Genomic DNA, 11,984 nt, shown 5'->3' with positions numbered 1-11,984 from the left:
GTGATAACAGAACTGCACATTTTTAAAAAAAATCTGGTTTCTTTATTCAATTTGAAGCACTGAATATTGAAATATTTGTGCCTTTTTTCAATGAAATGGTCTATTTTATTCAGGATAGTGTTATTTCATCTGTACATCTTAAAATAGTTACAAAACTTGCTCAGAAAGAACCTTGGCTTGACTGTAAATTTGACTGTACAATGTCTTTTTTAACAGCAAATCGAAGGTGATAAATTTTATAATGTCAATAGAGAGACACTCAGCTGTAATTTATTTAAGCTTTTTCAGTGCTCAGTTGATAAAGTGGTTGTCTCTCAGTTGGAAGATTGCAGGTTTGATTCCCCTACTTCTCAATGCGTGTCTTTCACACTCAACCCTATTTGGGCAATCCCATCAGAAGGACTGAACTGGTGGCGTCCACAGGCGTGTGAATGGCTGCATGTGAGAAACACTAAATGCGGAGAAGTGCTATGTCGTTACTATAATAGCCATGAGTGGACGTCACAGGAGAACCTTTTCTTTGGAAAAACAGATGTTTGATAGATCTTAAACACCTTAGGAGAAGATTTTTGTGTTTTCTCCCCACCAACACCGACATGGGATTTCAGCTCTTGTATAACACCGAGAGATAAACAGCAGATTGCAGAGGGAGCTAGTTACCTTCTTGCTAGCAAAATGAAATTAGCATCGACTTCATACTGTGAGTGTGACGTGTGTACTGAAGGCTGCAGAAACAACCGCGGAAGTGACAAAAAGTCTGAGAAGACTCGCTGGCAGGGAGGACTGGATGGGATCAGATTTTAAAATGTCACTTCAGACCACTTATCGTAGATCCTTTTCAAAAGGGGGGGCCAACAGGTTAGGATGCTCTGAAACACAGATCAGAGTGAGTGCGTGTGGTCTCTGAACTGATGTGAGCTCGACCCCCCCGCTGTGCATCATCTTTGTGCGTCACCGCTGCCTTCAGGAAATAAATAAATGAACCGAGAACGGAGCAGTTGTTTTAGTAGCATTTATTTGCACAGAAAACATTCAGTTTGGAAGCAGACGGTGGATGGATGGAAAGTTTTTGAGAGTCTGAAAGCTATCTTCTTCAAGACATTTCACCAGAAGTGCCGTGTAATCAGTGGCGTCGTGTCCCTGGAGAAGAGGGTATTTTAGTCTTCTTCTCAAGCAGCGCAGAAACTACTTTTTTTTTTTGTTGAAACACTGTCATGTAAGATGATGAAGGACAAAATCCGAATCCGTCCAGCATTTTCACTTACATAATTTGAGTACAGTTTGTGGATTTGTAATTGCCTCGCCACAACACCACTCTGCCTCTGATTGGCTAATCAGTCCTCATGCTGGCCGGTAAACCTAGACATCAACCAATCAAATCAGTGAATTAGAGGGTCGTGGTTGGCAGACACTGAGTGGTGCATCATGGGGAATTTGGAAGTGGTACTGGAAAATAAGCGGGCGTGCGCCATATACCTGTGAACACCCTGAGCGACAGAGTGGAACTCATGCACACATCAGCTGAAGTAAACTCAGCCCTCCAGATCTAAATGAAAACACACAGGTCCTGGTTAGAGGCGTCTGGACTTGGTGGAGGACGTTTAACTGAGTTCCACGACGCGTCGTTTCACATCCCTCCCCTCCATTTCTCCACCTAGCCTCGACCAGCTTTGTCATATTTCCCTGCGCTCTCCTCTTCCTCCCCTCCCGCGGCTCGCCGCCTGCTGAGCTGATTGAACATTTTGCCGCTCGCTGTTTGGATTCTGTCCCAAATCCCCTGCATAAACCTGAAACACCATGTTAAGCATCCCTCAATAGAGTCCAACAGCTTGTGGAATCGGCGGTCAAATTGTTCATGTTTGCAGCGAACTGCATCCGGAAGAAATGATCGTCTAAATCCACTTTATCTCCCTACTTTGTATAACCTTTCTCAAGGTCTCTCTGTTTTTTTCTGTTTGTTTTCTTTACCTCCAGACCAAATCAACAGGAGCTCAGGTGCAGCTAAGGCCTGTGTAAATCTAATGGATACTTGCGCACACACGCCACACCTTACCCCACCCCCCCACCCCACACACACATGCACACATCCCGGCTCTCTCAAGGTTGTCACAAATCAATCCGGAGTTGTGTTTTCATTAAGCAAAGGTGAGAAGTGGTGTGTGCGAATGAGGGAGGAAAGAGGTTTTAATCATGGACATGTGAGGGGCCAGAGGGTACGCCTGGAAAGGCTCCCTCGCTTTTTTTTCCCTGCGTGGCTGCGCTCCCACACCTCTCCCTCCCACACATCGACACATCGCCTCCTTTCTTCTCTCTTTCAATTTCGTCTTTGTTCCAACCCCCCCCCCCCCCCCCCACGCACACGTCTAATTCCACGCTCTCCTCTAACCTCCATTCCCCGGCGCTGCCTCTCAAGCTCCGCCCTCTCTTTGAGCTGGAACTTTCCTCCGCACCTCCACGCTGCTTCTCGACCCCTCTTCGCTGCCTTCACTGCGGGCTTTTATCGAAGGCCCAACATATTTCAGCTTGTGCCTTCCACCTTTCCACGCTCCGGTCTCTTCATCATCCCACTCCTACAGCCCACCCTCCTCCTCCTCCTCCACCTCTCCACTCCACTTCATCATAGCCCCCCATCCATTCCCCCATTCCACAGCTGTCAGCTCTCAGAACCTCGAGAACCGTAAATCTGGTGCAACCCCAGGAAGTGGGTCACCAGGGGACACTTAAACATGTAACACTCCAGTGAGGGCCTAACCCCTGCCAGAAAATCGACTCTCTCACACACACACACACACACACACACACACACACACACACACACACATACAACACACTGGGTTTATGGATGTCTGGGCTCGAAACAGAGCAGCCTAAGTATAGGTCTGTGTTATTGCAACTCCTGCTTTTACCTCTAATGACTCGGGCTTGGTGGGTTTGGTGCAGAGCAGTAACAAGAGGGGCTTTGTGTGGTACCGACCACGCAGTGATCAAGTACTTTCCTTGTGCGTGGTTTCCTCCGACATGACCCCGCACCCAAAGCTCGGTGTGTCAGCCAGCCAGTCTCCTGAGCCAGTTATGTTCTGTTTGTTTTAACAGTGTGTGCCTGCGTCTGTGTGAGTGTGTGTGTGTGAGTGTGTGTGTGAACTCCTGGGATTTCTGGACGGAGTTACTCTATGTGCTGTTTGTTCTACTTCTTTAACAAACTCTGACTTACAAGCTCACATTTCCTCATTCATCGTTCATCTTTTTTTTTTAACAAAAGAGGCATTTTTGCATTCGTTCTCACTTTTTTTGAGTTAGTAACTGATTATGATCACGTAGTTAGTAACACAGTCACATTTAAAGTTTTGATCAGCTTGTTCCAGTTTTGTCTGTCGTATTTTGTCTTTGAGCTTTAGAAGTAGCTTTACTATTTCACTGAACGCCTGCCAGTGAGGCACCGAAGAGGTAAGTTAGAAGAAAATGGGAGCGATAATACAAAAAGAATTCTGGAAGTCTGGTAACTGCAGAAGTGCTGCTCCTGCTCCAGTACGCCACGGCTGTTGCAGACAATTCCGCTCACGCTCAGTCGACAATCAGAACAATGTTTGCCTAAATAATATCATGACTTTTTTTTTTAAACAAAAATGCAAAAATGTTGTGTTTTCACCTGCTGTAAAAGGCGCTGAAGCAGCATTAGCTGGGATTAGTCTGGTCTTCATGCTACAGCCTCTTGTCATCTGCACGTTTGTAGCTTCTCGACTGTTTCATAGATTTTTTTCTTCGGCGCCATTGTCTTTTTCGTGTTTCATCCTATTTCTCACATCTGATGAACCCCGATGCTCAGGTGGTCAGTACAGATGCCTGAGATCATTATGGTTCTTCCTTTATATTTAAATCGTAACCAACTTTAAAATAAAAAAAAAAAGATTAAATTCACACGATTTTGTGGTGCAAACATACAGTATGTAGGTCTATTTATTGATGCAATTATCTTACAAAATGTTGCTTCTCGTATTAAATTTTAACATCCAATTAAAATGTGATTTAAGCAATACACATCTTTAACTGAATAATCATATGACGATTTTAATTTTTAAATGCATATATGTGAAAACACCGCATGGATATGCTCAGCAGATCAATACTGTTTGTGTATCCTGTTGCTTTCCACTTGTTACCACATTTGAAATAATTATCAGTAAAAAATAAAAATACAGAATTTTCGAGTTGCATCGCTATTTAGCAACTGGAATACAAATTGGAAATATATACTAATTAGGGAGACACTTGAGAGCCTTCAGCTCCCAACGCTTCCTCTGAAGCCTCGCAGGAGTCACCTTGAATTAATGAAGAAAACAGAGCTTAGACCTATTAGTCTGAAGGAGGGGAAGCGAGAGCATGGAACACACATCCCCGTCTTTCTGCTTGTGTGTGTGTGTGTCTGTGTGTGTGTGTGTGTGTCCTGTTGTGTGGATGGCTTGGAGCACGTGTCTGTGTGTGTCTGTGAGTGATTGACATGTTGTTGATTTGTTGGGGACTGCCTCCTCCCCGATACGATGTCTGTGTACAACCGGTGACTGACAGCTAATTTGCGGTCCAGAGATTAGTGTTTTAGAAAAGGAACTCTCTCCGAGACGCGCCTCATCCGATCGGAATTGGTCCCATTTGGTGCGATTTCTTTGACAGAACATGCGTGTTGGGCTGGTAATGAGGACAAGCTGGAGCTTTTCTGCACATGAAGGCGGTCATCAACCGTCACAACACGCTGTGACAGCCTGCTTTCTCCAACATGTCACCCCACATGTGCGAACATCCCAAACATTAACATCAGCACTCCTTTACATCGCCACCAAATCACATGTGATTGATACGTGTCTATAGAAATGTTTTCAGCTGTGTCTGAAGAGGAATGTTTGATGGGATCCACATCGTGCTTTACCGCAACTTTACTGGAAATAGCAACTTTATTGCAATTATTAGATGCTTTTTGTGAAACCACTTGATGACTTGAAGCTATAGTGGACGATGTTCTTAGCCTATGAATTCTGGGATGTGAATCTCAGCTATTGGTCCTCCAACATATCAATCACGCTGGAGAATGCTTGCGTAACGCCGTCAGCGCGCTCATTCCCGTTATCTGCGCGTTCAGAGTGTTTATGTAGCCGGTGAGCTTCGGTTTCAGCCAGTACTGACATAATGAAACTGTAACTGTTTGGGAAAATTAAGCTTTATGAGCGAGGCCGATCGCAGAAACTGTAAACAGAGCCGTGCACGCCCAGGGAAGATGAGCTCACGCTCGCATGCTTCCGACATTGATAGGCGTTTCCTCGGGAGGAGCAGTAGAGCAGGCAGGACGGTCTGGCGCATGCGCATTTTTCAAAAAGTGAGTAACAGACGTTTGGCTTCAACTTGTGAGAAAATCGTCCACTATACCTTTAAAACAATCAGTAACCAACTTTAGCTTTCTCAATATCACCTGAAGTAAGCTAACATATTGATGACAGTATAAATCAGAGGTAATGTGGATTCAGATTCATGCTAGTTGTTACCGACACTAGCTTGTTCATGATTAATGAGGCACTTCTTCTCGGTAAACAGGAGTTTAGTGAAATGGCAACAGGTGTTATTTGAATAATGGTAAAGCCATAAATTGTTATGCCACTTTGTATTGGGTGTGTTTGGATATTCTGTTTCTTTATAAGGCACTCAGTGAAAATAGAGGAGATTTCAAGACCAATGTCTTTCTATGATTGGGACCATTTATGCCTCGTGAAGCTTCCAAGTGAAAATGGAAAACTTTTGTTGTATTTTGGGTCTGTTTGCACAACAATAGCGCCAGAAGCCACTGAAATAGCAAATTCTTGAAAAAGGGGAAACAAAAATGTATTGTGCATGCACACCACAACTGTAGTGAACTGTTGTTCTGCTCATGCTCAGTAGAGGGACAATCAGAACCATGTTTTCCTCCAGAGAGTCAAGACTCCCAGTCCAGATTCTCCTGGACTTGGTAGTTTCAGAGTTGACTGTCACCATAACATGACGAATATGAACCATTTTATGAACAAAATTATGAAAGGGATGCATTTACACAAAAAATGTCATTTAATTGGAGATTTGATTTAATCTAGAGTCAATCTTAAAAAAAACAAACAGAAAAAACAAAAACATAACAAAATGTGATTTTGTGCGGTTCAAAAAAGAAAAAGAACAAACAAACAAAACTATCAAAATTGCACATTTTATTGTTTATAACTCATGACAACAATGATTGCCCCCAAAATGAAGGGATGTTGGAACGAAGGTTTTTTTTTTGCTTTGTTGCATTTGAAAACTTTGAAGTTTTTAAGTTAAAAGGGAACAATGATAAAAGAACCATGGTGCCATTTATTACCTCAAGGGAATAATAATAACAAAGGCTTGAATCTGACTCTTATCAACACTTCTTTCCACAGGTTTTCAAACTGAAACTTGACTAAGAAATGCAATTCGTCGTCACGTGGAGAACATAAAGGGTTAAAGCACGTTTGAACTTACATTACATCTTTTTATTGACTGTATGATTGTATGAGAACCTTCTGCTGTGTCAAGAGATCACAGATGGAATCGCCATTATGAATCAAAACATGAAAAAAATACAAGAAGGTGACTGATGGAGAGTTGAAATGGTTAAATAAGTTAAAGTCTAATAAGATGTGTATTTACAACGAGCACAACTGAATTAAACTTTGCAGCTCAGGCCTTGACAGAAGCAATACTTTTTCCCAAGGAGAATAATTTTCCCACACACCCCTGCTCTACAGAAATAAATTATGAAACATTTATAAAGTTAGCAATGGTGACAATTTGATCACAAGCTTTTTATTCGCATATAAATGTATTATCTTGATGTGCAGGTCCTTCATGTAACTTGACATCCTTGTTTCTATCTTACAAAAACACATCGTACTGGTTGTGCTTTAGCTGGTGTTTGAATGAATATATAAATGTCTCATCAGACCCATTTCAGATCTGTCTTTACTGATGGTCGGCGGCTTCCTTTACATTTCTTCAGGACCCCTGTGGTGGGGTGCCATAGATTAAAGGAGAGGTCCGAGGCTTCGCCTGTTCTATGGTTTCATTTCCACTCGTCAAAGAGACCTGAATAATAAACTCAAATTTGGCGGCTCGTACCCTCACCTCATCCTGTTCTCATGTCAAATGTCACTGAAGGAGGATGAAAGTGGAAATCATATCAAAAACACTGAGACCAAAGGCAATCCGACCTGGAACCAGGACCAGGATACTATGCACTGGGAGTCATGACACTCTGGAGGAAAACGTTTTTGTCCACGTGCAGTGGCATTTCTAGAAAAGCTACATTTTCCCCTATCCACGGAGCATTTCCAGAAAGTTCCACGTTGCAAGTTTCTTTCAAAATGTTTTCAGTGATTCTGAGCACTGCTGTCAGGTTAACAGACCCACAAAATACTATCAGAGCTTTTTGTTTTTACTTGAAGATAATATCTTGTATCACAGCCTTGGTGTACTAACAAGTCCAACCGAGAGATGGGTACTGATTCGGTACTTTTAGAGGTACCTACTGACCACATTCTGTCTGTACTACAGATTCATGTAAAATCAAACGGTAACATGTTTAGGTACCTGAATGCATCCTTGCGACTGTGAGGGAGTGGAGTAGACAATTTTCCATGCTGGACATGAACACAGCATTTGGCTTCAGTTACTGAGTGTTCAGTCAACAGAGCAGCATGGCTAATAGAAAGTGCTTTAAAGGTGCCTTAAGGAGTTTGCATGTGTTATGCTAAACAGCTCCCCCTGCAGGCCTTTGGGCGTAATGCAACTTAGTGAAAAACTCGTCCCTGTGGCTCGCGTGCACGGAAGAGGGGGACTCCGTCTTCGCTCGTTTAGAAGCGCTCGAGTAAGATTTAAGTTTCTTTTACCTGGTGGAGTCTGTGCTGGAGCTGTGGCAGTGCTAGAAGCCAGTCTTTTCTTATTTTCTGGAAGATCCTGCTCAGTTGTTGCTCACTAAGCATCTGGCGGAGTAATGGCGGACAAAGCGAAACTGAACAAGCCGGAGTGCGCATTACGTCATTCCTTTCAAATTCTCCCCAAAAAAATTCTGGTGCCGGACCGGCACTGCAACTTTCAAGTGACAATTTAGCGCTGTTAGAGGTACTTGTAATGAATATGTCAGGGCACATTGTACACATAATTAAAAATGTGTAACATGTTTATGGTGGAAAATAAGTATTTTTAAGGTTGTAAAACTCCTTAATGCACCTTTAAAGCTAAAGTTTTCAGAATGCTATGCAGATTACGCTAGCTGTGGCGGGAATACTTCTAACCTGGTTGAGCTTAAGATTTTTCTCAGGGCTGAAGAGTGCAGTATTTTCAACAGCTTCAGATCTACAGCTGCAACTCCTGTATTTGGCACAGTTAGCATGTTAGCTTCCGTTAGCATGCTAGCATCTGTTATCTGTATCTGACTCGTTTGTAGCCAATTACAGTATAAACAGACAAAAGTATCAAAATTTGGTACGGATGAGTACCGGTACCCGCTTCCCAGGTACCAGGAATTGGTACCAGTGCCTGATACCACAAAAAATCACAAATATTGCAGGCACAAAACTGTCTTGAAACGATGAGACACTGTTTAACAGCTCACAGCTGGCAGTGCGCGAACAACGGACCTTCATGTCACGGTTCATATTTTGTCTCTTGTGTTTTTTGTGTTTTTGAACTTTATAGTGACTTTTCTTTTTTCCTTTTATCCTCTTATTTTTTTTAAAATAGATATGAGCTTTTGTTCCACCAGTGATGGCACTGAGTGAAATCAAACACTTAAGTTCATGAAACGACAATAGATAGACATGAAAATATTTGTCAAATATACATTTTGAGACCTTATAGCCAATTCAATCATAAAAAATACTAAATTTAATTTTTATTTTTTAGCTGATACTTCAAAACTTTTGTGCAAAGACAACGTAAAGAAGCAGAACAGGACACATTATTTGAAAGGGAAAAATAGGCAATGAATAAAAGCGATACCAGAATGTAATGAACAGACAAAACCTTCACATCCGTCACAGAATGGAAAAATAAAGATATTGGCAATAAGCCGTCAGATATTCACTGTGAGGCAGTTTAACAAAAGAGTGATGGGTGAAGAAATAATTAACGGAAAGAAATACACTTCTTTGGCTATCTGCTGAGAGATCAAATGGAAAGAGCAAACAGGGTACCACGGTCACATCTTTTCATTAAAAATGAAGCGGTGTGAGGGACGATCAGCAGAAACGGAGATAAGATGGGACAAAGACGAGCGAGCGGGAAAATCTCACCTGTCAGTTCCTCGAAAGAAAACATGTTTTAAAAACTCTTTGTTAGATTTTTTTTTTTTTTTTTTTATGAATCAATTTCTGCTGCAAATTACTATGTGTTGTTTTTCCACTTCTCCTTAATTATTGAGCTTTTACAAGGATTTTCACCTTTGGCCAGGCAGTTAGCAGCCACGGTAACTACGAGGAGCTTCACACTTCAGGCACAGGCATGACAGGAGGCTTCTGCTCTGCTGAGTATTTGCAAACATGGAAATAAGTGTCCTGCACAATGTCAGAAGAAGAACTACCATCAATTTAGAAGACCTTCTACGATTGTGTTCATATTGTCAGTGTTTTGATTTGTGGATCACAGCTCATCAGAAATGTCAAAAAGTCAAAGGTTACAAAAAAATTTCTAATAGCTATAGCCATTAGGGCTGTAACGATACACAAAAATCTCGGTTCGATACGTACCTCGGTTCTGAGGTCATGGTTCAGTTCAGTTTCGATACAGTAGGGGACAAAATGCAAAACCTAAATTCTCTTGTTGTTGTCCATGCTTCCCATGTCCGTGTGTCTGTGTCCGCTTTGCTGCACATCACCGATGCGAACGCTCTTCTCTCCTGCTGCATTTGGGCTCAGCTGTGCGAGTTCCGTGCAGGCGCACTGATCCACGCATCCTCGAGACGCTTTTCCGGCACTGCAGACTGTTTATCTGCTCCTTTATTTCAGATTATTTATAGGAAACGAGGCACAGACATTGTCAGTATATTATCATTTATTATCAGAGTTTATTTAGCCTTTTTTTTCTGTTTCTGAATCTCGGTGCAGCGCCCGAGCGATTAGGCCTTCTCCTCCCTCCTGACAGAGTCTGCTCTCTCCGTCCACCAGCTTTTCTCTAAATTTCTTCAGACAGAGTTGCAGCCTGTTCGCTTCACAGACTCACTTTTCAAAGTTAGCGTCCGTCATGGTTTGTTTGCTGCGGTGATACGTGTACCGGCGCGATGTGCGCAAACGTGCAACGCGGTCGCAAAATCTGTCCTGCGTGCCTACGTCCGTGGATAGAAATTCATGAAAATTATTACGTTCCAGGGACCAATGCGCCACACGGACACATGAAGCGTGGACGAGGCTGCTAGCATTAGCAATCATGGCTGCAGGTGTAGCTGCACATGCTAGCGGCAGAACGTAAACACATGCAACATCCGGCCCGTGAGCCGGGGAAAAAAAAAAAAAAACTTTGGCCCGTGAACTCACCCGTGCACAGTCCTGTACCGAACCGAACGGCCCGTACCAAAACGGTTCAATACAAATACATGTATTGTTACACCCCTAACAGCCATTGAATTCTACATGTTTCTACAATTTGGTGGTTTGGTGGATTGGAGCCTCCTGCGAGCCTGTTTTGAGCCACGGGCCTCATGTTTGACTCTCCTGCCTGAGATCGTCTCAACCTGTTGACCAGTTTATGATAACGGAGGTACTGAAGCTGGTTTCAGGCAACATCCGGGACGGGTGGTCAGTCCATCACAGTGTAAACAGTCAAACACACACAATCACATTCAAATCACCTAACATTTGGACTGTAGGAGGAAAAGACATCCCAAACACACTGAGGCCCTCTCTTCTGGTAAAGTCTGGCATGGATGTGACTGTGAGGAAGCTGATCTGCTCATCGGACACACTGGCTGCGTCTGCAGCAGACACAATCCGTTGAGCAGGTTGTTTATTCATCAGTATGGAGAATTTGATGTGTTGCAGACTTTGCAGCATAATGGGATGAGTTTAGTCAAATGGTTTCATGTACTTTACAACTTCCAAAAATGTTTGCTTTGTTTTTAAAGAATCAGCTGGCTCCTCGCGACGTAGGGATTTTATGAACAGATACGTTCTGTTCAGTACCTCATACTTTGACTTTTCATTGATTTTTCATTTTTCTTTTTGTCAAATTCACGTTTGATGTTATGTTTGATAACCTCATCTACGAACATGTCCAGCTGCTTGTTATCACAGTTCACTGTGTGTTTTTGGAGTCACAGCACTGCATCCAGATGGTGAATACAGTAAAACAAACTCAAAATCTGCTTCCAGCAGATCGTTTTCATGTAGATCAGGGTCCAATACATGTAAAAGCCTTCATTGAAATTCTCCCGTTTGCCTGTGATATCAATGATTGATCGCCCACATAATGCACACAAACTGAGGGCACAATTTATTTGTATGCACGTGCAATTTGGCAGGCTTTGTGCAGGATCTTACATTCTTACATTACTGAAGCTGAATTAATGTGGAAAAAAAAAAGATGAAACAAGCAAGATTTCAGTGAAAACATTTGATTCTGTCCAGCAGTGTCCAAAGATTTTAACATCAGAGTACACCTTGTACAGTGTAAGATGCAGCGAGAATTGTGGCTTAAAATACAGAATTTTTGTGAAAATTGTAGCCAACAAGAAAACCTCAATTATCCTTGAAAGTGTGGTTCAAAACATCGGCTGGAAAAAAAAAAAAAAAAAAGTAATTACAAAGAGCTACCCATTGTATACACACATGCCAGCTGGGATTGCATTTAGCTTGATGGTTTAATTCAGCAATGTTTCCCATTACATGTAAGGCTGAGCTTTACTTATATAAAGACTCGGGGAGGGAGAGAGAGCCGCATTCCTGAGTGCTGTGGTGCTGATT

Source organism: Salarias fasciatus, chromosome 6, assembly GCF_902148845.1.
Source record: "Salarias fasciatus chromosome 6, fSalaFa1.1, whole genome shotgun sequence".
NCBI lineage: Eukaryota > Metazoa > Chordata > Actinopteri > Blenniiformes > Blenniidae > Salarias > Salarias fasciatus.
Note: the sequence above shows the minus strand (reverse complement) of the source record.